The sequence below is a fragment of the Wyeomyia smithii genome, chromosome 2, assembly GCF_029784165.1.
Source record: "Wyeomyia smithii strain HCP4-BCI-WySm-NY-G18 chromosome 2, ASM2978416v1, whole genome shotgun sequence".
NCBI classification, from domain to species: Eukaryota; Metazoa; Arthropoda; class Insecta; order Diptera; family Culicidae; genus Wyeomyia; species Wyeomyia smithii.
Window position 1 is genome coordinate 236839960 of NC_073695.1, and position 26729 is coordinate 236866688.

Here is a 26729-nt window from a genome sequence, read left to right on the forward strand (position 1 = left end):
TTTGATTTACCATTTAGATAGTTAACCTGGAGAGTGCGGTCAGTTAAATAACTTTGTATCATTTTTGTGAGGTAAAGCGGAAAACTAAAATTTGACATTTTAGCTATTAAACCTTTATGCCAAACACTGTCGAATGCCTTTTCTATATCTAGAAGAGCAGCTCCAGTCGAATAGCCTTCAGATTTATTAGTTCGAATCATATTTGTTACTCTAAGTAACTGATGAGTAGTGGTATGCCCATGGCGAAAACCACACTGCTCATTTGCAAAAATTGAGTTCTCATTAATATGTGTTATCATTCTATTAAGAATTATTCTTTCAAAAAGTTTGCTAATAGAGGAAAGTAAACTAATTGGTCGATAACTTGATGCCTCAGCTGGATTCTTTTCGGGTTTTAAAATTAGAGTGACTTTGGCATTTTTCCATTTCGTAGGAAAATGTGCTAGTGCAAAGCATCTGTTAAAAATTTTTACCAAGAAATTTAAAGAGTTTTCGGGAAGTCTTTTGATGAGGATTTAGAAAATCTCATCATCTCCTGGTGCTTTCATGTTTTTGAATTTTTTGAGAATGGTTCGCACCTCATTCAAGTTTGTCTCCAATACCTCTTCGGAAAGAAATTCTTGGGTGGTGATCTGAACATACTTTTGGTTTACTTCATTTTCAATAGGACTTACTACGTTCAAATTGGAGTTATGAACACTCTCAAACTGCTGAGCAAGTTTTTGAGATTTTTGTTCATTCGTTAGAAAAATGCAATCACCATCTTTAAGGACTGGAATGGGCTTCGAGGGTTTCTTAAGAACCTTCGAAAGCTTCCAGAAAGGTTTTGAATAAGGTTTTAGTTGTTCAACTTCTCTCATGAAATTCTCATTTCGCAAGAGAGTGAATCTATGTTTAATTTCCTTTTGTAATTCTTGAAAAATAATTTTCAAAGCAGGATCACGAGATCTTTGGTATTGACGTCTCCGTATGTTCTTCAAACGTATAAGAAGTTGAAGTTCACTGTCAATAATTGGTGCATTAAATTTCACTCTTGCCTTAGGAACTGATAAATTCCGGGCATTGAGTATTAAGCTGCTAAAATTTTCTAATGCTCTGTCAATGTCAGCACTATTTTGTAAAATAATATCATCATTCAAATTTTCTTCGATCGTAGAACGATATCTATCCCAATAAGTCTTGTGAGAATTTAACACAGATCTAGTGGGATTTAAAATAGTTTCATGGGAAATAGAAAATGTTATGGGAAGATGATCAGAATCAAAGTCAGCATGAGTTAATAAATCACTGCATGAATGGCTTTGATTTGTTAGTACCAAATCAATTGTAGATGGATTCCTAATAGAAGAATAACATGTAGGACCATTTGGGAATAAAACTGAATAAAATCCAGCCGAGCAATCATTAAACAATATTTTTCCATTGGAATTGCTTTGAGCATTATTCCAAGATCGATGTTTCGCAATAAAATCACCGATGATTAAAAATTTAGATTTATTTCTTGTGAGTTTTTGCAAATCTCCCTTGAAATAATTTTTTCGCTCACCAGTGCATTGAAAAGGCAAATACACTGCGGCTATAAATAAAATGCCAATACTTGTTTCAATTTCAATTCCCAAACTCTCGATAACTTTGGTTTCAAGATGGGGTAAAACACGATGTTTTATTCGACGGTGGATAACTATTGCAACTCCACCACCGGCAACATCAATTCTATCAAACCTATGAACCATGTAATTTGGGTTCCTTTTTAGTTTAATATTTGGCTTTAAAAGCGTTTCAGTCACAACTGCAATATGCACATCGTGGACTGTTAAAAAATTGAAAAATTCATCTTCTTTCGCTTTTAAAGAGCGAGCATTCTAATTTAGAAAATTTACAGCATTATTTAAAATCATTGCTGAATTTCAATTTCATAACAATATTAGTTGTAAATTTAATACCTTCTTGAACAGCCTCGTACATCGAGTTACAGTTCAACAAAACGGACATTAGCTGCAGCATGGATTGTTGTAGGTATTCAATCTTTTCGGGAGTTGGATTACCTAAATCAATACTGGCTGACTTTTCAGCACCAAACACGAATGGTTTGTTACTGTTTGAATTTGAAATATTACCTGAAAGGACACTGGCATATGAACAGCCTGGTGTTGCCTGAACAGGATTATGTTTCTGAAATTTGTTATCTGAATTTAAATTATTACCTACAGACACACCTGCTAATGAAAGTGCTGGTGATGCCTGAACAGTACTGAAAGTCTTTTGATTACCCACATTGACAACAGGTTGTTTAGAATTCCTACGTTGTCTAGAAGCAATAATTTTTGACCTTACAGGACAATTGAAGAAATTAGATTTGTGATTTCCCCCACAATTTACTATTAGTGGTTTCTTTCACGGGGCAGATATCTTTCGTGTGACTAGTGTCACCACAAATCATACATTTTGCAACCATATGGCAGTTTCGAGTTCCATGACCATAGGCTTGACAATTCCGACATTGCGTAAGATTATGGATTCCTCCATGTCTCTTGAAATTTTCCCACTTTATTCGCACGTTGAATAAAACACGTGCTTTTTCTAAACATTTTAAATTATGTACTTTGGTACGATCAAAATGTACTAAGTAATTTTCCTGGTGTATTCCAGTTTGAAAAATTTTGGCATTTGCCTTTCGTTTCATCAAAATTACTTGGTTGGGGGCAAAACCAAGTGATTCTGACAAACAATCTTTGATTTTATCAATACTTTGATCATTTGAGAGACCTTTCAACACAGCCTTAAACGGTCTCTCGTTTTTGGTATCAAAAGAGTAAAATTTATATATCTTTTCAGTCAAATACTGTAAAAGATGTTCATGGCCATCAATACGATAAATCATACCTGTTAGTCGAAATTTCAGTGTCACTTGGAGGAGATGCCTCACGTTTCCTTGATGCCGCATCAAAGCGAGCTTTTTTATTTTTTCCAGGCATAACTGGACAACTTCACTACACTTTCACTTCACTATAGAATTTAAGTAGAAATATCTCAAACCAAATTAATTCACTTATCACTCGTTAACTTTAAAAACAAATTTATTACTTTGCCTTTCAACAGGTAGTCTTTCAAGAAGATTGCCTGTTGAAAGCGAAAAACAAAATTTTAATATCTCTCGGTAGTCTAAGACTTAGCCTCGAGCTGTTGGTAAAATGCGACCGTACTGTAGGACAGTTCAAGTCGATCTCGCACATGCTTTCTTAAAAACTATTTGTTAACCTTCTGTTAGGATTTATTAAAAATTGATGTCTTGAAAGGAAACATGCTGGTAAAGGCAGCAATAGAGTAGTTCTACAGAAAATGTCCCAGCCTTAATATTTTTTTAGATTGTCATTTTTAATTTAGCTGAAACTTTGCATAGACGTTTCTATAGGCAAAAGATGCCATTTTGTGCTATTGGTTTAATTTTTTAGAAATTTGGTTTGAATGATTGTCATAGCGTCTTCGGTAAAGTTGTAGATAACAATTTTGTCCTTCCAAAAAAAAAAATATGCTCCACGAAAAAAAAAATCACTTCAGGAGTTAACTTTAATCCATTTTGAGTCAATCTGCCGAGTTGTCCTTGAAATGGTCATTCTAGAGCAGTTTCCAGGCCATATGGGCCTCACGGGAATTTGCTCCGGATTGGCCATTTCGGAGACAACTTACCAGATGGACTCAAAATGAACGAAAATCAACTCCTGGAGTGATTTGATGAATGATGATGTCAAAAATAGATAAATTTTCAATCTTTTGACAGGCCGAAATCCAAAAGCGGTTAATAATTGAAAAAGTTAGAAGCATTTCATTTGGGTGGACACCCAACCGAACGGCTAAATAAATTCGGTCAAAATTTTTTTGATTATTTTTCAGGGAATGTTTTCTGATTTCTCTTATCGAAAAACAAATTCTCTGACATATACTGATTTCCCAGGTTTTCGCGAAAAATGATTGGAATAAAATGGTACTCAGCAACATTTAGAGGCCTGTTTAAATCTTCTCCTTTGGCGACATAATTTCAGCAGTCGATTTTAAGAAGAAATGAGCAGTTATCCAGATTTTTTTTAATTAACGATTCCCATACCTTTAATTGCTACTACGAGAATCAGGATATTCCATCCTTCCCGGTAGTACGTAATTTTCCAAAACATTCTAATACAAACAAATGTTAATTCTTGAGTGCCGCGTGAAAAATCCTCTTACACGTTAAATTAATTTTCCTAAACGCAATCTACATTCCATCCAACTACCGTGTGCCTAAACGTAAACTTTATGAAACCCCTGCTCTGTCCCCCTCAGGGCTCTTCAGAGGAGCTGCCGCAGTGCTGAGCTGACACTTTCAGTGAACCCACCCCAAAGTATGTTCTAAGGCTCGCGTCTAGCTCGGAAACCGTGCGCCAGCAACAGCACAGCAGCAGCAGTATGCATCGTTTGATGTTCCAAATGCTTCGTGACCTGACGACCGCGAGAAAACCCGGTTCGGCCGCGCTGCTGCATGTGGATCGCCAAAAGAGGGGTTGCACAAGTCTTCTCAGTCCCGTGCTCGGTTCCTCCCAACTGATGAGATACAGGCAACACAGAGACGTCGACAACAACAAAAAATCGTACACATTTAAACCCACCAGTGGTAGGTTAGGTGCCTGGCCTGGCACAAAAAGAATGCGCCCGACACAAGTTTCGCCTCCCACCCACCACCTTCCTTCTCCTCAGTCGCTGTTTAACGCGAAGCAACTTTTTCCTTTTTTTTCGTGTGTGCATTTGCTTTGCGCTCTCTTGCCCGTTTTCAAGAGTCTTTGGTTCATGCTGCTCGGCTAAGCAAGTCTTTCTGGACGGCCGCCTCGCCGAATGAAGAGATGACGACAAAGAAGGTGCCTAGTTGTTTAGAGCTCTACCGTACAGCATCAGCAGCAGCAGCCCAGCTTGCTTTTGGTTTGGTTTCATGTTAATAACGAACAGCCCGTCGACGAACGACGAACGGTCCGTGTGCGCACAGATGAAGAAGTGTATCTTTCCGTTGCATCCCGAACCTACCCCTTGCTGCCGTTCACCCAGTCCAGTTTCGGAGCAGGTTTTTAACACAGCATCCACCACCGGTCCGAGCATAGGCACGGATGAACACAAAGTCTACAGCACTGCACCCAGTAGAGTAAGCAAAACGAACTGATCGGAGACGAAAGAGATAGAAAACAAGAAAGAAAAAAAAACGTGAAGCCATGTTCGACTAGGGCGGCGGCGGCAGCAGCAGTACGGTGCAGGAATTCCTAAGATCTGCGAGAGTTAGTCATGGCTTTCGGTACCAGTTTTCCCAGCCTTTTGCGCGCTGACTACCGTCCGAAGAGCAGCAGCCTGAGCTGAGATGGGTTTCCGACGAAACTATTGAACTCATAATACCGACATTTGGTTGATGTGAATCATAAAGCTGTTGCGCTGCTGCGTGGTGAATGGGTTCTACGGAATTCGGTACATTGTGACGGGAGAAGTTATTGACTCCGGAAATCTGAAACATGCTGCAGTTGTGAGTAACGTACGTTCCCGAACTGTGGTGGTCCGGAATTTTTCCAAGGTGATATCAGAATGATGTCCCCAGTAATTAGTTAATATATTAAGGTTGATGATAGTATAAAGTTCCAAACTGTCGAGTTATATCAATCCTTGCAAGCGGTAGTATTTTTTTTATTGCACAGGAACCGCACGCATAAATCTAAACCGAGTGATTAATTATTTACCAACTCATCACGGTGGCAATAATGACGATGATGATGATTACGACGGGGACGGTGATCACCATCGCGATTACGCTGATAGCCCGGGTGAGGGTGATTTGGCGTAATTTGGCTGGAGCCATTATGAAAGCTATTAGGAGAGCTACCGAAGGTCGGGGGTCACTTACACTAACTAGTTGGCAGTACGGTGGTGCAACTGGTGACCCGAAAGAGCAAACTCGTCGGTAGTGGAAACGGAAGCGGGAAGAGGTTAAACTGTGATTCGCGGTCAAATTGATAGCACCGAACATTACCGAACCCGCTGAACGGAATCGGAATGGCGCTTTTCCTCTCCGGTCAGTATCCTGTAACGACCGAATACTTTCATCAGTTGAGCTTGGATTTTTTGGGTTAAATTGAAAGTTTGTGAAGAGTGTAAAGACAACTACATTCTTATTTATGACGCAAAAAAATACTACAAGGTATACAGCGCATGTGCTTGTATGAAATGGTGACGTGGGACTAAATGATGTAATTAGAGAGATTTTAAGTTACAAAGATTAGAGTTCGCAGACAGAACCAATTCATCTGCCATTTGCCAGTTTCATCTCCAATTTTACAAAATTTGCCCCAGTATAGACAACGGAGTCCGCTTCAAAAAACAGGAGCCTAGCAACGGAGTTATTTTCTGAGTATATGGTGAATATTACTAGCTTTTTCCAACAGAAACGATATCATATGAAGGCTGTAACCTTAAAACTAAATTAATTAAAACTTCAAAAAAAAAAAAATGAAATGAAGCTTCCAGATGCAAAATAGGAATAGTTCCAAGATTACCCAAATAAATTTTCAAAAATCACTATGAGGCTTTATAAAAAAATTTTGAGTTATTATTGAAGCTTTTTAGAGGTTCAACTGGAGACCGTCTAAAGGCGGCACTGGGCACTAGAGGGTTAAGAGTTGACAAATTACCGAAGTAGGTTCATGAATCTCACTGTTTAAAATGTGTTCAAAAATATGTGGAAAATTACAAATAAAGTTAAATAAATTCAGAAATTCACAAAAAAAGAGACTGTTGAGCTGTTAAGAGGATCGTATCGTAGCGCTAACCCCGCAATTGTCGTGTACACTAACAGTTGGCTGCGAAGTCTGTGTATAATAAACAGAAGGTCAAGCTCTGATACGGAATGTAGTTCCAAGGGTTTGCTTTGCTTCGCTTAAATTTAGAAATACATCAAAATTTTTATTTATTTGAAAACAATTAAGGCCGTTACAAATTTTATTTTCATTTTTTGTCCCCCTTCCCCCCCTCTCAAAAATTTTGAATATTGCAAGGGGAAGAAAAAAAAGTTCAAACCGTTTTGTTTATTTTATTGGCTTTCCGACAGCATAAATGCTTAATTTAGCAACAAACAAGGCCAGTGACAGCGAGGGTGTCGTCAAAAGGCAAGCGAAATAAAAAATAATAATAATAATAAAGTGTTATTTTTCATCATTTATTTGAGTGCAAGTTACAAACGTCATAACTTGCACACAAACTTTGATCAAAGATATTTTTTTTTTCGTCTCGGTGTTATCTAGTTTTCGCCACCCCGTTTGCTAACTTTGATAACCTTGAACATAAAAAGAATTAGAAATTTGTATCAGCCTAATTACACATAGATAAATATATATTTAATAAATAATTATGTATTTTATAAGCCCTAATTTCCTCCTTTTTTAATTAACCGAAATATGACTGAATTAAAAATAAAATGTGCGGGGAGTTTTGATCACAACGTCTAATTTTAGGAGTATTTAAAAATCGTTGGCGCAAATAACACTCGACTAGAGCTGCAAGCTACAGTAGGTCACAAAGTTTTTTTTTCATTTGCAGCACTGTGAAGTAAACGGTTCAAAAATAATTGTGCGATAAAAGCCTAAAATTTCTTGAAAAAAAATTGCCAAATATCAACCAATTTTCATTAAATAACTCATTTTTTCGTTCGTTATTGAGTGGTTTAAGTGGTAGTGTATTTGTAGTACTTTGCTTAAAAATAAGTAATTAATATCAAAAAAAGTTGAGAAAATGCGTGGAAAAGTATAAAATATAAGATAAAGCTCAAGTAACTCAAATTCAAGTAAAAAAATATTTTGAAAGTTCTATTTTCCTCTTTCCAAAATGGCTAAATCTTGCTAAATCGGTTGAGAAAAGACTGAAGTACAAAAAATAGCATGCGTTGGGGTCGCTATTTTGACCATGACTTAAAATTTTAGGTGTGTTTTGAGAATTTAACTCGAAAGTATACGCAGTTCAGGTAAATCTCCATCATGCAAAAAGCGATTCTAGTGTTCTTTGCCGGATGTTCACCAAAGATCAGCAATCCGTCGGACTAATCCCTAAACAATGGGACCACGACACCAGGATCCTTGACTTAGCCAATCTGAACCCTAAATTGATCTATTGTAGCCAACAGGACTGCAATTCTGTTGAACAAAAACATCAAGGCCATCCTGCCGAATATTCGAGCTCCAGTTGAACTGGGCATCGCAGCAACTGACCTATAGCACAGGATCACGGAAGCTTTCACTTCAAACTGTCCGTTAACAAATCGAACAGTCTGCTATGGTGTGCCCTGGTGAATCGAAACTCTCAGCAACCTTCGTCGGGAAGCGCCACGCTTATTCAACAGGGCTGAAATCACGTTGAACTGGGATGACTAGCGCATCCCTCACTAAATACAACGCTGAGCTACGTAAAGCCAAAGGGAGATCCTGAGCCCGATTCTATGAGGACATTCAGACTCTGCCTGAGACTGAAGACTATATGAATGGTCTTAGTTGAAACGAAGATAAAGCATGACTGCCACTACCAAAGAAACTTCGGATGTTCTTATGAACATTCACTTTCCTGGCTCGACAGTGACCTCCGGGTCGAACGCTGAAAAGCTATTGAGCCTCAGATCCAGATGCATGACGTCACGTGACTCCACAGTGCTCGCTCATCGATTGTTCACGGAGACTTCTATTTCCTGGGAACTAAGCTCTTTTAAGCCTATGAACTTACCAGGACCGGATGACATTCTACCAATTTTTCTGTAAAAGTCGGACGGAGTCATCATGTCCGAACTCACCAGCCTTTTTGGAGCCAGCTTTACTCTGGGACATGTCCCGGTCAGCTGGCAGAACGAAAAAGTGTTGTTGATACCAAAACCGAACAAAAAAGACAAAACATTGCTCAAAGATCTACGAGTATGGGAAAATTACAAAGATCTAGTGAACTTACTGAAATATAAAGAGACAGCGTTCTGCGCTTTTCTTGATATTGAGGGAGCTTTCAATAACACGTCCTTTGCATCAATTTACAGGGTTTTACAAAATAAAGGAGTCGACAATACTACAATGAGCTGGATATAAGCAACGCTATCGAACAGAAAGACCATTTCTCTCTCCGCTGTTACGGTCACTGCTAGGCTGTGTAGTCATTGGTTATGCTGATGACGTAGTCCTTATTGTTAGGGTAAAATGTGATGCAACTCTTTCTAGTCGAATACAAACGGCTCTACACCACCTTCCAGTGATGCTTAGAAGAAGGGCTGACCACTAAAACAGTCATTATACCTTTTACCAGACGTAGGGTGCGATCAATCTCTCCTTCACTATTGAATAGGGTAAGACCAGTGGTGGGCACCGCTAACTGAAAATTTAGCGACGCTAATCGATAATTCGCTAGCTGGAATATTTAGCTCGATAATCGCTAAACGCTAAACGCTAAACCCATATTAGCGGAACTTTCGCTAATCGCTAACTTTTCAACACGTAGATTGTCATGTGGCCATATTTATAGCTCATAAAAACAAACGAAAATAATTACTTTTGAATGCTCTTTATAATGAGGGGTTCGAAGTTTGCAATACGATCTTCAAACTTGAGACACAGACCAACAGACATTTCTAGCAAGTTCTGAATCAATTCTTCGTTTGGGAGATAACAGTAGTTTCCGTAAAAAAAGCAGTGCTAGTGTACGTGCATGTGTCAAACTGAGAACCACAAAAATATATCAGACTGCATGACAGCTCCCTAAAAGACACTGTCACGCAATGACTGTGGTTTAACTGTAAATTTTATTTATTTATTCGTTCAACATCAACAGACTCAATATATATTTAAAAAATTACTCCTAATACTAGAGCGAGGTATATGGTAGTCGAAAACGGAAGATACACTATTGAAAACGCGCTGAAGTCCACTAAGAGCTTCGTTTGCCCCATACTTTGTACGACGAAAAGAATTCGCAGGAAAAGGTTATTCCGAATGACTCTGGAATCAATTATTAGATTGATATTGCCCAGGTTTACAGCACAGTCGGTTCTCGCCATCAGGGTATCAGCAATTAACATAGCTCGTGAAAGATCACGTCTTACTTTCAAAGAGTCAAGGCCGATGAGCTGCGCGCGATTTTAATAACTGGGGAGCTGGTGAGGATCGTTCCAAGGTAGATGTCGAAGAGCAAAACGTACAAATCTCCGCTGAATTGCTCCGATTCTGTTGGCACCATTAAAGTAATGAGGGCTCCACACTTCCGAACAGTATTCTAGCGTCGAGCGAACTAATGAGCAATATAGACTTTTGCAATACACGTCCCTGAAATTCTTGGCCATTCTCATTATCATTCCCAAATTTCGCGAGGCTGCGGCAACGGTATAGCAGATATATCGGTATAGCACTGTGGTTAGCGATGTCGGTCGGCTAGCTCTCCCACACGGTTGTGATATCGGGTTCGATTCCCGATCAGGTCGAGGATCTTTTCGAGCTGGAAATTTTCTCGACTCAGCACTGGGGCACGGTGTATCGTTGTACTTATCCTACAACATGCAAAATGTGCCGAAAACAATATCGATAACGAATTCTCTCAACTAACCGCATTAGCCCCCCAGGCTAGCATGCGATATTGTTTTTTTTTCAGACAGTCAGGCTACACTACTGACGTTAAAGTCAGCCACATGTGTTTTTAGACTTGTCTAGGAGTGAACGCAACACTTAGGGAAATTTTTCGTCTCAACAAAATAATGCTACTTTGGGTACCCGGTCACTGCGGAACCGAAGGAAATGACATGCCGACAGCATAGCAAGATAAGGATCTGCTCAGCAATTTATTGGACCTGAACCGTTCCTGGGTACCTCCACATCCGTCATTAAAGTACATGGAAAAAGCTAGAAATAGCATCTCATTGGCAACATGCGCAGGGTTGTAAACAGTTAATCTTCCTCTACCGTGCAGTTGCCAAAAGGCTACTCAGTTTAACTCGTAGTGAACTACGCATCATCGCGGGACTCTTCGCTGGACACTGTCGCGCTCTTTATCATTTTAAGTAAATCGGCAAAGCCTTAACCGCTTCTGCAACGCTAAACCTGAGAGTTCAGCGCATTGCTTTACTTTGCTTCTGCGGGGCTCTTGCTTCATCGAGGTTCAACTTCTTCGGAAGTAACCTCTAAATTCCATACCAGGTATGAAACCCAAAACGATCACTGGTTTCATCAACCATGTAGTTCTGAATTGGAGCATAGGCTTACAGCAAACTAGCTTAAGAACATCCATGAGTTTAAGCATCTGTGAAAAGCAATTGGGGCCAGCCACAGAAGACAAACATTCCTGTCGCAGTAGCACTTCTGCCCAGTGCCCTTCAGGTAAAAAAGCTCAACAAGCCCTACAACCTACACTAGGTCGCATCAGAAGTTTGAAATCGCTGAAGCACCGATGAATTTTACAAAATTCATCGTTAACACTCAATTTCTTTCCAAAATATCCTATATTTTAGAAATACGCTACCTTTAACAGCATATCTGTCCAATAAAAATTTTAATATCATATTGTAAAACTTTGTTTTGAAAACATTCTGGAAATCAAACTTCAACTATTCTATGATTAATAAAAGCATAACGCTTCCATATTTCATTCATTCTGTATAAACTCTGCTTTTCAATTTTGTTTCTGCGGATTGTTGATTAGTAAGCTAGCAATAGCAAACACCCAACTGATAGAGGCTGCCAGGAATTAAATTTGAATGCACACTTGTTCAAATGCAAATAAGTCGGCTGAAGCATTCAGCACGACGGCAGATTTATTGATGATTCGCTCGTTCTCGCGAATAATTTCAAAACCACATGGGAATGTCATATTGAACAAATTGTCAATATTCCCACGCGGGGCTTGTAATTTTGGTAAACTGAGCACCAGCATCAGTCATTGTGTTTAGTCCGATCATATTTTAGGCGATGAAAAGATCGTCACTCCTGTTATTAATAGCGCTTATCGTTGCGCCTCAGCTCGTTTATGTCTTCGTTTTAGGTGACTTTTTGACAAATTTGCATAGAAAATTGATAACTAAGTTAAAAGTAAGGTTTTCCCTTGACGACTTCTGACCGAAATGACCTTGTTTGAATGAAAGCGAGCAGCCTTCAGCCCAGGTCGCACTCTTGTGTGCGTGTACCCCCTTTGTGTAGGTACTGAACGTAACGATTTGGGTTGCGGCGGTGCATGTGTAAAATGCAAACGAGAATTTCGATGATCTGAAAATGCATGCGGTATGTACAGAACGAAAAAAGGCAACCAGAAAAGTTGGCATGCAGCAGAGAACACTGCTCGATGTTCGTTTTTATTCTCTCATTGCAGTTGAATCGATGTATACGACTTTACTTTTTTTGTAATATACTCTTGCGATACCATATGTATTTACTTTTTCGTTGATGGAATTATCGATTTTTTTTTCTAGGAGAGGCACAGTCATGTGCCAGTTAAAAGATGCAATGGGATGACGTCAAAATGCGTGAAAGTCCGCAGCGTGATTGTATAATACCTTACCTTCTCTCTTGTTCAGTCTTTTACATAAAACCTTTCTTTACCTCAAATAAAAAAGATCATACTTATAAACCAAAATGTTGAAGGCATTATAATTAAAACATTATCCGCACGGCGTCACAGGCGCTGAGTCATTATTCACCTGGAACGAAACCCGTCCACCCGCTTCTTTCCGCTGAAAAAGAATCCCAATTATTCATCTGTCACCGACTGAGCGGCCAACAGCGCGAAGAGAGAAAAAACGCAGAATGGCTCGGTAATTGATTAAAATCCCCATTCCTCACCAATTATGAAAGGTGCGTTTTGATCCCCGATCCCGCACCATGAGAATGCTAATTCTCAATCGATTATGATTATGATTCCGCTTTTTACCGCGCGGGGTTTGGAATCCTGACAGGCTGACGAAAAGCGAAAGAAGGGAAAAAAAACTTTCCACAAAAATGTTTCTATACCATCCCTAATGAACCTCACAATGCGTTATTTTTTCTTCTCTGCTCACTCGTCGTGCGTCTTGCGCGCTCGTAGAGTAAATATTTGAAATACTTTTTTTTTCTTTTCGTTTCACTTCCAAATAGCACTCCAGCGGGAAAGAACAAAATGTTCCCCTTTTCCGTTTGGGTCGTTCAACGTGCTGCCTGTCGATGATGAGACAACAGCAAGACAGCCGCCACCACTATGACGAAGCTGATGATGATGATCATTACTATCAACAACTCCTCGTACGAGCGCGCTCGCCCTGTCGAAAGAAAGGATCATTCCGCTTCGCTGTGAGAAGACCAGTTGTTGCGTCAGTGCACTGTCCATTTCCCCCAGTCTGTTTCATTTGGACAAGAACTGTGCAGCCTGGGTTTTTTGTCTAGTAACTTCACAGCTGGAAATGGCGTTAGGTGCATTTAATCATAACCCGAAAATCGTAATTCAGATTTTTGGGCAAAAACATGCGGGACTTATCACTTGCCTTCTATCAGAGATGATAACCATCGCGTTAGAACTTGCCTCACTGTACTTCTGCGGGGTAAAGTAACCCAAACTGAAAGTCCCTAACAAAGTAATCCAGCAGTGGAGAAAAAACACAGCATTGTTTTTTCTTTGGGTTTCGATCCCTCGAAATCGGTGTGCTTTTCCTCATTAAATACCTTCGCCTACGATGCTTTTTGCCACGATAAGAGGTTGTTTGATAGAGGAAAATATCCAACTCATCATCATCATCAGCGCACTGCCCGCTCTGCCGACGTCCCCACCGGCTTTCGGCTCTGTTCCGTTGTGGATTAGTCGATTCACGACGCGGGGTGGTTTTTGGCCAGCGAAGAAATGATTTATTTCTTTTTTTTTGCTTCCAATGAATGCGTTTGGCAGGAAAAGCTGGCAAACAAATTTCCACATTCCCCAATCTTCGGTCGTGTTTGTACCTGAACGGTTTTTTTTGTTTCGATGTTTGATGTGTGATGTAGTTTTATATTTACAGTTTTCGTGTGCTATTATATGCTATGCTGATATGCAAAAAAAAAAGCTAGAAAACCTATCAGCCTGTAGTCTACAGTATGATTAATGAGTACGGTTTCATCAATATTTGGTCACAGTTGAATTCAAGTACTCTCAGGTTTTTTTACGAAAGCAGTAAAAATATCGATCAAATTTTCAACATGAATAGGAAAAAATTCGATTTGATTCACACTTCCAGCATTTGAACTATTTTCCAACTGCTTTTCCAACAGACCATCATAAATGTGCACCACCTACAACAAGTACAAACTGCGTTGCAAACCAAACAAACTCATAACAATTTATTATTTAGCACCACGTGTTAACGACGATAGTACAAAAAAAAACTTTTTTTCGCCTGCTGCTTGAATTTTACATAGTATAAAAAAAGCATATATCAATCGACTCTCCGGAACAACAACGCCCCGACCGGTGCCCGACTGCTGCGTCAGTCAGCTCTCGAATCCATAATTCATACAAATATGAAGTCAAACTTGGCCTGACAGAGGCGGCTTCGGCGCCAAGCCGCCGTGGATTTGTGCATTTATTTTTATGTTTTTTTTTCGTGGGTCGGTTTGTGAAATATTTACTATTATGATGATTCTTTCACATTTTTTTGCACCACTTTGATACGAACAAATGAACGGCCAAGCTGATGGCAATACTCGTGAGAGAATTTGCACACAATGTGCCTGTAGTAGTTTTATTTCCTCCTGTCTAATCCGTTGGGATTTGAACGGTTAAAAAAAAAAAATGATAGGAAAGGTGATTTTTGACGATCATGAATTGTTGAGTAATAAACTGGTAAACCAATTTTTGGCGTAGGATTGCGTCTTACAGGTACAAATGAAAAACCCGAAAGCATCGAAAGCGTAACGAAAATTGTCCATTTTCAAATGCTTAAAAATCGATCAGTTTCCAACGAATTTCCTTGATTCTTACAGCAATCGATTGATTGGAAAATTAGTTATGCGTCCTCCAAAATGCGGAAAACTGTGGTTTTGTGATGCTAACTATTGTTTTATTGTTTACTCGCTTAGTCCACAAAGACGCGTCTACCGGAAGTTTAACTCAAAGCAGTTACATATAAAAGCTAGCATACATAAATACAGGCTTCTTTGTATGACCGATTACAACCTTTTCACTGTTTCGATCCATGTTGATCCGCTTGGAACAACTATCGACCCCGTCATATTTTTTGCCAAATAAGATCGAGAAACTGACAATCGATACACAGTTCTGAATTATTAAATTTACAGCTGACATTTTCAATAACACACACAACCATATTAAATGCAACACACGAAACATTAAATCGAAAATAATGCACATTCAAGGATCGTTTTAAAACATAAATGTGAACCGTTAATGAAGTAAAGTTAACTTACTTCTAATCATCTAAATATATAAGCTCAGCAACCTTGCCTTTTTTTCGTGTGGACTCATCACTACGACCAGATATAAGATCTATTGTGATTGCCCAGGAGTTTTCTGTGCTCCGCACTTCATATTTTTGGCAATATCACTATTGAAGTAAGTGATACGCTCATTGATATCCGTGCTGGTGTGTAAGTTTTACCTTTCCGTTTCAAGCTTACTGCTCTACTATACCAAGCCTCTGTCCATCCTAACAGTATCGCCTAGTCACAATGCCCTGGAGAGAGCTTTCATATGTTACTCACACCAGTTTAATTATAATAGGGACTTATTTTTGTTAAAAGGAGAGTCAACAAAGGTACTGTAGAATACAGATTGAAGGAAGAGTATGTGATGGGGAGCCTGAGAATAAACCCATGCTAAATTCCTTTCGGCAACCAAATGGCCTGATTCTACTAAAATTTGAACCCACGACCACCCGCTCACCTAAGCGGACTCTGTAACCTTGCGGCTACGGAGCTCCCTTCGCTTAGGAAGTGTCGCAATTATTTACAGCTGCTATCGTCATTAATTTTGTTTATCAATGCAGATCTAAAGTATTGATTTAATATTGTAAATACCAGGATTTACAGCTCTACAGGGTACCGTCATCGGAGTTGTTGAATGAAATTATTAAGTTGACTAATTTAAATTTACATTGCCGCCATATAATCCAACCCAGAAAGAGACAAAAATACTTGAAATGCATTCTTCTTTTACTAACATAATATATCTATTTCATAATAGTTTTTGACCGTATTATTACAGCCAAAACCATTACCAATAGATGCAAATTTTATCTCCACTGAGCAGGAATAGTGAGCGGGAGAAAGTATCTCTCACGTCCTATACCTATTAACCACACCAATACTGTTTTCAAACATTTAATTATAAGTGAGAGTCCATTTTGGTGTTACCGATGAAAAGCCCGAGAAAACGAATTAAATCCACCAACGCATCGTGCTTTGTGATGTGGTAAAAGTTTGTAGGTAGTCTCTAAAGCTTAAACTAACTCTAACGTTTCAATATAGGTACTTTGAAAGAGATCCTATAGATATCTATGACAACCTATCGTAAAGGTTTGCACGCTGAACGAAAAACGGTACAACTTTATGTAAGTTTTTTGAGAAAAAAACAATGTCAGAGTTTTTGAAGAGAATAAAATGTACTATTTTTATAATTTTTTTTTAATAAACTTGTTGATCCCCTGAGGAAGGCCAAGTTCAAAGGCCGAAACGTCGGACATAAAACCTAGTAGCGTTTTGATACACCCCTAAGACTGAAAAAGCCGTATTTCCCTTGAAATTTCATGTTAATTTAATCGTCTTTAAATTTGAGTATCAAACATAGACAAATCCAAAACTTTGCGAATCCTGCACAAAAATTTGCATACCATTGTGTTTAACTGAAACCTAAATAAACACATCTAGGGGTGTGATCTGGCCTTTCTCATACGAACATACTTATTTGTGAAAAGATAAAACAAAACAGGTAAAAAAATTTGTAAAAACAGGTGTAAAAAGAAGTTGCAGCATACTCGTCCAAAACATATTGTAGATCCACGTTTGCTACCATCATGTTTAAAATTGTTGTATTATGGTTATTAATGTCTACCTCACAGAGTTTCTCCGTTTATAGAAAATTATTAACTTCTTCACAGAGCATCTTAGAGCAGTTGGGTAGGCGTCTGTATCCATTTCAAGGTCGAACAGAATTTCATCAATTTCGTTGTAGTTTCTCTCTTTGCTATTATAAAAAACTCCATTAACAGTTTCATTTGCTTCAAATATTCTTTGACGGCAATTGTTTTTTTTTTCGTTGAAGAATCATTGTTTCATGCATGTTGAACTTAGGAAAATTGAACATGCATATATGTTTATTAGCTTTAGTACAAGTGACAGTATGCTTATGTCTTAAGTATTTGCAATAAGGATTTTTATCATCATATACACATGTACACGAGTTTGTGAAAGCTTGCTGGGTTTTCAGTTTCGATTTGTGGTGCATCCTTAGTCCAGAAAAGAATATCATAAGGAGATCTTCGTTGCTGGATCACGCCTTTGAAAAACATCTGTTGTCGGATAGCCATCAAAAATACCTCCGTCAGTTATCATTTTCATAATTTGCTTGATTGTGTTATTGTAGTACATTGCAACAAATATAGGATTGTCTCTGATGTTTCGAAATAAATTGTAATAAAGTAAACGATATAGTATTTCTAAGGGGAATGTGACACAGATTTAAACGATATCTCGTAAATGTCATCAAACAATTTGGTATCAATGATACGTAGAATTAATCAGAGTCTATGAAATGTGTAGCTAAAAAGATTGTCGCCAAATTTTTAGCTTCGAGGACGATGGTGGTTTTGGTGAATACCTTAACCGGTTAAGAGACCTCATATTTTATCGAAACTGCTGAGGAATTAACACTAGGATTTTTCCTGGTTTAACGACGTTGAAAGAATTTTCACTATTATTTTGAATAATGACTGTAACAGAGACAACCTTTATAGAGAGTCGTTTTGTAATGAAAAGGCAAAAAATAAATAGTTTCTCTGAAACGTGACCTAAGTTAAAGGTTCAAGAAACGTGTATAAACGTCCAAATATTTATTTTACGCATTCTTTTTAAAAATTATTGAGGTTAATTTCTACTGACTTGTTCGACCTCGAGACCAGCTGAGAAAGTAATAATTGACATTGCGAGGAGGTTTAATATTGTCAAGTTTTCAAAGGTCAAAAATGAATGCCACAGTGAGTTTCAACTACACAGAGTTGTTTATCAAAAGGGCAGTTATATCAGTTATGGTAAGTAAACCAGCTGTGAGCCGATCGCATATACACAATGATAGCAGTTGTGGTATTATACTATTTAAACTCTTCAGTCCATAATATGGTCATACTATATCACACAGTATAATTTTTTACTAGTGCCATAATTGGTACACTCACCCTAGAAAATATGTACAATTTTGGTTCCTTGTATATTATCTGTCATGAATAAGGTCAACGATAATAGATTGACAGGTTAGGAGAAAGAAGGAGTTTGATTGTCTTGGTTACGAAAACATAGTAAACAAACCTGACGCTAAAAGCTTCTACGTCAAAACGTCGAAGGTTTCATCACAACGCAGTGGTAGATATTGATAAAACAGAATTTTAAGCAATAAATACCATTTTTGAGAAGAGATTTTTTCCTTATTATTTTGGAAATTAATTTATAAACATGTGGTGAAGAAGAACTATTATAAGCGAAAATAGTTCCGGTAAAATCCGGGATTTTTCTGTGATAGTACAACCACTTTGAAAATTACCATGTTGTCTTATATGAACTATTTTATACTTATGAATCATCCCCTCCAGAATATTTTGATTTTCATGTGTTTTAATCTGATGTTTCGATTACTTCCTGAGACACTTCGGGAAATTGCGTTTCAAATTTTAAGGCTTTTTTTAAACTTTATTAGTATCGATTAAAATCTGTGAACAAACTGGGAAGAAATAATAGTTTCACGTCTTCAAATTAACTCCGAGTTGAATTACGAAATTTTGCTCAAACCTGTTTGTGGAACCCTTCGTCAAAACATCCACCGAGATTAATTCCAAGATTTTCTATCGATTCAAAAAACCCCTTCACTTTCTAACAGCCTAATCCCCATTCGTGTGCAACGCAATGATTAATTCGATTTGCCCAACCATAAATTAAGTCGTTCACAAAACTCATCACATCGTTACGTTGAAATCTTCGGCCATCTTAAATCATTGAATCCCACCCCTTGCCGTGTCGCCTTCAACCGCAACATCGAACCCCGTCGACCAAGCAAATTGCCTTTTACGCATGCATCATCGATGCGATGTCCAACCGCTCGTTTCGATTCGAAAATTTTGATAAAAATCTCTTACGATCGGCCGTCCAGCGGCCATCCGTGAAGCGAACGTTCGCTCGCCCTCATCACAACAGCACACACGGACTGCGTAAATCCCTCCAGTTTGCGTTATATGGTATAACTTGTGCGGGGAACCCTCATCGGTTCGAGTTTGATGGATCATTGCACACACGACTGTCGCAGCGCAGCGATTTCCATCGAGGCTAATCTAGAGAATGTCGATTATCTTCTTCCTAACGCGGCACCACTTTTCGATGCACGCATCGAGGAAGCAACTAGGGATCTTGGTCCGGTAATCCGATTTTGATAGTTTTCCCAGCACTCGAGCGTACACACATTCACTATATAACTATCGGGGAATGAGCATAATTATCCACTGCCCAGTGTCACCAGAATCCTCGTGCTTTCAGTACTATTTGTTCACAGGAAAGTTATCTATACCTGGCAACACTGGCTTCCACTGCTATTCACTTTATGCGCTGTGTTGCATCTCACTCAACAGCATCTCCCGAGCCCCCTTGTATGTTTCTTTCTTCTAATGGTATCGAACGAACGGGGAAATAAACCTAAAACTCCTGACGCTACCCCGGTGTGCTACCGCAGTTTGTCCTCCCCCAATACCGCCACAATCCGCATCCTTCACCATGAAACCTTCTTCGGTCACCAACACACACCGTTTTCGTTTTTCGGTATTCTTTCCAAGAAATTTTCGTTTCATCTCTCCACGCCGTACTCTCATCAGCCGTCGGTATTATTGGTTTATTCTTCTTGATTTTGTATGTTTTCACGTTTTGCTTTGGAACTTTTTCACGTTCGTTCGATGCCGTTGCTGTTGTTGATTCTGCTGTTATTGCGTTTAGTACTTTGAGCTGGTGGATGGATGCACAGCACAATCCACAAACTTTTTTTCAGCAGCGAACTTTGCTCATTGCTCTTCTACAGTTCAGACGACGGTTGCGTTTTGCGTTGCTAAAACCACCAAAGCATACGCGAAGAGGTGCACAAGTGAAAGGTAAAAAATGCTCTTCTGTTTAATGGGACAAGGAAGGAGGAAAGCGTAAAATAAAAACCAACAATTTTCCACGGAATTCCACTCAAATTAAAATTTACTGCTATTGAATTGAAAATCAGGGAGACAATCAAACATTTCTGAATTGGACAAACATTTCTGAATTGGACACACACTTCTCTTTACTACTGCTGCTGCTGCTGTTGATACTCAAACTGCTGCTTCTGCTTTCTGTCTGCGTACACCTTGGTCGTTCCGGCGAGTTTTCGCAGAAAATCCGGTCTAGTCGACGAAAGCTACGGGTAAAATTTTACAGAAATTTCATTTCGTTCTTTGAGCCCAACAACGAACCGCGCGAGACATGACCGATTCGACAAAAAAACGACACGACGTCTCGGGGCTAGAATTGAACAGACTCTCTCTTCTCGTTACACTACACTTCTGCTGCTGCACCGACTGTAGACGAGGGGTGGGAGCGCGCACGCGAACGAAAGGAGATGGATAGAAAGAAAAAAAAGTCCTACACCATCTTCAACTTCAGTACTTTTTGAACTTCTCCCCGTGGAAAAATGGGGTCACAGTTAGTTCTACGGGCCGATTTTTGCACTTTAACAGCACGATCGATTCACAGCGATGTCCCCCGAAACACGACGGAGAACAGAACCACCGGAAATGACCACTTTGAGGACACAATTTTATTGATTTTCCGTGCTACTCTGAAGTCCTAGCGAGCGAGTATCAATCGGAATAAACAAAATGGCCATCTTGACGACGTTCCCGAACAGTACTAAACGCCACTCTCTTGCTGCTGCCGCGATGGACTCTGTTCTGCTTCCAAAACTGTTATACAAACTTGTTCGAAAACAGAAAAACGACGAGAGAGACATAGGAGAAAGAGACCAACAGATGAGAGGCTCGCCTGAAACGTCTATGAGAAGTGTTCGAAACGAATTGAAAGCTTTCTTCAATCGATTACGGGAATATTGATATTTTTTCTCGTACGATGCTTTGTTCGTTGACAAATAGTGGTAGATTAGTTTAGGACCAATATGGCCTATTTTTGACCTCTTGATATTTCACCCAAATTTTTAGTACAAATCGCACAAGTCCTTTCTCGAGTTCCTGCGAACTCTCACACATTCTCTTGCTACAAAGTTCGCCGTCGAAGGGAGAGACTTGTCAGAGGCCATCGAAGCCATCTTGTTTCGATACTCTTCGAAACTGTTCGAACAGCAAGTCGTTCCATTCATCTCTAAACATTCAAACTTGCTGGAGTTTACCTCTGCAGTAGTAGCACAGTAGCTAGCGTTTTGGTAGTATATGTGTGTGTGGAATCCTGTTTATAAACATAGATCTACTCACACAGTGGCATCAGGGACTGCCTCGGCCCGATGTTGGATCTAGAAAACAACGTCAAATTGCACGACGCGTGCGAATACACGCGTTTCGGCTTGTAGCCTACGGTGCTATGTGCGTGTGTGTGAGTGGCAACACGTTTGGCTCATTCAACAACAATACAAACATTCCTTGTTTCTCTGTTCCGTTCGTTCGTTCGTTTGATCCGCTCGAGTCGGAATTCGGTGTATGTCGTTATAGGTGAGAGCAAGAGCGAAGACGGAGTTTAATTTTCTGTTTGCTACTCTAGGGTTCCACAGCGTTCGCGACCGAGCCAAAAAGTATAAAGAAACAGGCCAGCCAAGTCGAGCCAAACCGAGGCAAAAGCTGCTGTTGCTGAACCTCGATTGAACCGTAATGCTAATGGTTCGCGGGGCAAAGTGCTGCCGCTGCTGCTGCTGGCTTGGATGCCATGGCATGAACCGACCGACCGTCGGTCGTCGAGCCGTCAGGGAGCACATTGGAAATGTGGAAAGAAAAAAAAGACAAGAAAATGGAAAGGTACACGAAATGAGAACCCCGACCGGAGGAGGATAGGAAGCGATAAAGAGAAGAAGATAAAATGAAATAAGCAAATTGAAAATTACGAAAAAAAACTTACCGTACAGTCGGTGATCGCCTTAAGAGGGTGGAGGCATTAGATGGATTAGCTGGAAGTTGGAAAATTACACAATTATTGTTTGCGTTGAAACGCTGCTACTTAGGAAGTTATTCGGCATGTTAGCTGTGCTTCCTAACGTGTTTTCTGTTTTGTGCATTTAGGGAAAATGCTGCCTGAGAGCTCACTCAGGTGTACATTCTCCAGCGAAGCAGATAATATGTGAGAGCATACGGCGAAACCGGTTTGAAATAGTTCCGCGATAGCGGCTAATGTTTTAAAGTATGATTATTTTTTCCCCCTTGAAAATACGTAATGCTTGTGGGGTGTCCTGTGGGGTTCTATGGTTAGTGGTGATGGTTCCTTTTGCGCAATACAGACAAACAAATTGGTTCACGATTCGGAGAAATGGGTTAAACCATGCATGATATTAAAGAATAATAACTTGCAAATGGTGCTTATAATGTCATACATCACTCGTCGTCTCAGTTCGATGAACTAAACATTTTGTGTAAGTATGTGTATGCACCACTTTTCAATCGTGGCTGTACCGGTTTCTTCAAGCTTAGTGTCAAATTAAAGGCCTAGACCTCGGCCCTCTAAGTATCATACCGATTCCGGGAATACCCATATTGGGTCGCATTTGGTCATTCCTGTTCAGCTCTGATTGGCCAAATACTGCGTTCAACCAGCCTAGCCATTTTTCAACAGTTGACGTCCTAAAATTACAACTTTTCGCGCTTGAACAGACACGTAGCTAATTTTCCAATAGATCGCTTTAAGAATGGAAAAAATCCGTTCTAGAATGATCAAGTTATAAGCAATTGAAATTAGACAAATTTCGTTGCAAGTTCGGATTTCAGAATTTCGTTTTACACTTGGAAAGCCGTGAAGACGTAGCTCTACGTCAAAACTTATTTGGAATTAAATGCTGTTAGGTATGCACGAAGAGAAATCACTTCCAAGTTGGGGAGTTAATCCAAAATTGTAAAAGCCGCGAAAGGATGCTTTCAAGGGGGAGTACTCACGCCACTGCACAGTGGTTTAAAAGTCGATTTTGACGTGCTAAATTGATAACTCCGCGTACGTTGGACATACAATTATGACGACTTCAGCAAAAATGGTGGGGAAGACCTCCTGCATCTTCTGGTGCTATGAGATTTGTGATTAATCTCCCCAAAAGTGAGATGAAGAATTTATTTTTTTGCTCCATCGAGATACATGGTGTCTTCGGTAAAGTTATAGGTATAATCAATACGACCAACTTTGCCGAAGACAAAAAATTCGTATCTGCTACTCAAATTGACTTAGAGAGTTTCTTTTGAAAATAGACCTGTCAAAACACATTTTTCAATGAAACATATTTTTTTCTATTTTCTAGGCCTTCACTATGTTCTACAAAATTGTTAGTAGCATAAATATACACAACTGTCTGGAAGGTACTATATTCGTATTGTTTGAAAAACTATGAGTCATGGGCTATTTTTTATTTTTTTTTCGCCATATTTCAAATCACTGTATCTTTCTTAGGGGCAGATAGATGCAGATTCGGTAGTAAGCATATGAAAGCATAACAATAGAACTTTCAAACGCTGGTGGTTTCACTAGTCCACGACTTTCTGCTGATGAGTTGTGTTCCTAACAAAAAACCTCATTTTTACCCTCTTTAATGATTTAACCAGGTAAAATACTAATATAGTAAACCAAGATACCACATAATAAGTTCGTATCTATGGTGACCATCCTACCAAGCGTGGTTCAGGTATTTCAGAACATGTAAATTGCATATGCTTGTTTTTGGTTCACATCGAAGGTTCTTAATCAAAACAATGAAAGTGCTATTATAACACTAAGTTGATAACTGTAGAACAAGCAAAGGTACCGTTAACCTCTAACACAGTGGTTCCCAACCGGAGGTCCACGGCCGGCAAGGGAGCCGCGAGGCTCATCTAGGGGGCTGCGAAATTGTTGGTAAATTTGATAGGCATTCAACATTTCTTTCTAGGTGTCTTTTGGAAAGCGGATTTTCAATTATTCTGCCTATTAGGACTAAGACGTGAAACAAATAAGACCTGCACTGCCGGTACCCGGATAACTGTCCCATAATGAAAAACAACATGTTGAGAAAACGGCGATTTAATATTATCCGTGAATTTTCGGATTTCCAGCAATTACATCGAGAACCAATGACCATAACAGTTTCATGGCACCACAAGTTTATCGTTGAGAACACAAGACCATGGATGGAATTGGTTTTACATTATATAACTTGAAAAAATGACAAAATGGGACAAAATATGCGAGTATATTACAAAAATATTCGCATATTTTGTCCCATCACATATAAATTCAACCAGCAACCGGCAGTATCATTGGCAACATAGATTGTACTACAGAAAAACAACATCAGTCTAGTTAATTAAATGACATACTTCTATATGCCTAAAATAATCCGATATACACTAATCTGGAGCAAAATTATATGTTTGCACTTTGCACCATTATGCAGTGGGACTGTGTTCTTTCAATATGGGACAAAAACAACTTGGTTTTTTTTTTCCATGTTTTTCCATACAAAAGTATCAATTTTAATTTTTTTCCAGAAAATATGATAACAATTTAGTCGATTCCCGATGATATCTCAAAAGTGACCAAAATCAGTATGGGACAGTTATGCGGGTACCGGCAGTGCAGGACAACATGAGACTGAAAAACGCAGCCTCGTATTGTAATCTTGTATCTGAAATTCTTTTTGGGGGCCGCAATGCTCTCTGTGCTTCGCAAAGGCGGTCGCGGAGCTTTTTGTGTTTAGTAACAGGGCCCGCGGACCCAAAAAGATTGGGAACCACTTCTCTAACATATTCTGAGCCTCTTCGGAAACACTTATTTACTGTTGTGCAACTGTGCATCTGCTGGTATGTTTTTACCCGCGATATTATCTACCAACAAGCGTCCACAATGTATTAATGCATGGGTTGGCCGTAATCATCCATTTCAATGTTTCACTCCGCCAGCTTTTACAAGAGACTCAGGAAGTAACGAACAAGAATTAAGAAAGGTACATGAATTTACCTTACGAATGTGTCAAGTTATTTTCAAAACTTTAATTCAAAAGATATCGAGAATACAATACTCGTAAAGCTATTGGATAAACTGGCTGCTTGCTTCATCAGATCCCGTAGTAACGTCCATTCGCGGATGGCCAAAAATCAACTGCATGGTGGTGGACAATAATAATTAATAGTTACTACTGAATGCAATAGTATTCAAAGAAATAAATACCATCAAACAAAATTCAACAAGAGGCAACACTTAAATTGTAATTGATGATAGTGCACTCTTACGGAAAACTAGTTGGTCCATTTTTGTGGTATATCAAGTATATGATGTCAAATAGGCAAATAAATATGTGCATTTTTCCTACTAAACCACTTCAAATTTAATTTTAATTGTGTATGGGACCACCCTAGTGAAAAATGAATGACCACCCTAAAAAAATCGAGTTTGAGATTCCCTAATGAACATTGAAATAATTCACATCTGGTTTGGAACGGGTTTTTAGGGGCCATCCACATACCACGTGGACAGCTTGGGGGGGGGGGGGGGGTTGTAATGTCCACGGTCCTTACAAAAAAAGAATTTATATGGTCCCTTAGTCATTTTAGAAACCAGTTCTAAAATATTCCATATCAAACCTTCGGTTGCCCAAAAAAGTCCCAGAAAGTCGATTTTCGATCAAAAAATTTGTTTTCGAGATAACACCAGATCTCGATGTTTTATGCATTTTCAAGCCATTCGGCATCGAAAAAAAAGTTTAGATTTTCCCAATTTCCTGTACTCTTCCGTTGGTAGATTTTCGAGGATCGAAAAATCACAGCTTTGAGCGCACCCTAAACCATGTCCGATTGAGCTGAAATTTTGCACAGATGGTTTTTTTGGACCACTAAACAAAATGTATATGGTCGGTTTTAAAAATTTGACATGACCCTTTCCGCTACCACCATCTTGGGCACTGTCTGAGTGAGTATCTGTGGTATCGAAAGCGAAACCTCGGAGCATCTGATATGCAGCTGTGATGCACTGATATGAGCAGAATCAAATTTCTAAACAAGGATTGCTTACAACCCAGTGAAATTTGGTCTGCATTTGGGAAGGTAGTTGACTTTATAAGGCACAATCTACCAGATTGGAAGTGTCTAATCCACCTTAAATATGCCACAGTCAGTTGTTCCTTATTTTTGTAAAGTTTGCCTACACTCTGAGACTTTTTTTTGACACAAGACAAAACCAATGCAAACGTGAATCAGATTCAGTCCAAATACAATTTTAAACTTTTTCAATCCCAATCGAAATCCAATTCATAGCTAGTCTAAATTAAATCCA

At 39.1% G+C, this 26729-nt stretch overlaps 1 protein-coding gene across 3 annotated transcripts in view; it reads right to left on the reverse strand.

Moving 5' to 3' along the window:
* The window catches only part of LOC129720096 (uncharacterized), a 207241-nt gene that overhangs the window by 76879 nt on the left and 103633 nt on the right, over window positions 1-26729 (reverse strand). Inside the window, exon 3 of one of the 3 annotated variants that reach the window (XM_055671514.1) lies at window positions 22350-22398. The exons of 1 other annotated variant lie outside the window; for it this stretch is intronic. The gene's annotated coding sequence lies outside the window, so the exon portion shown is untranslated. Of the gene's footprint in view, window positions 1-20529; window positions 21152-22349; window positions 22399-26729 lie in introns of those variants that run through there. One more of the 3 variants, XM_055671513.1, reaches the window with a different exon arrangement.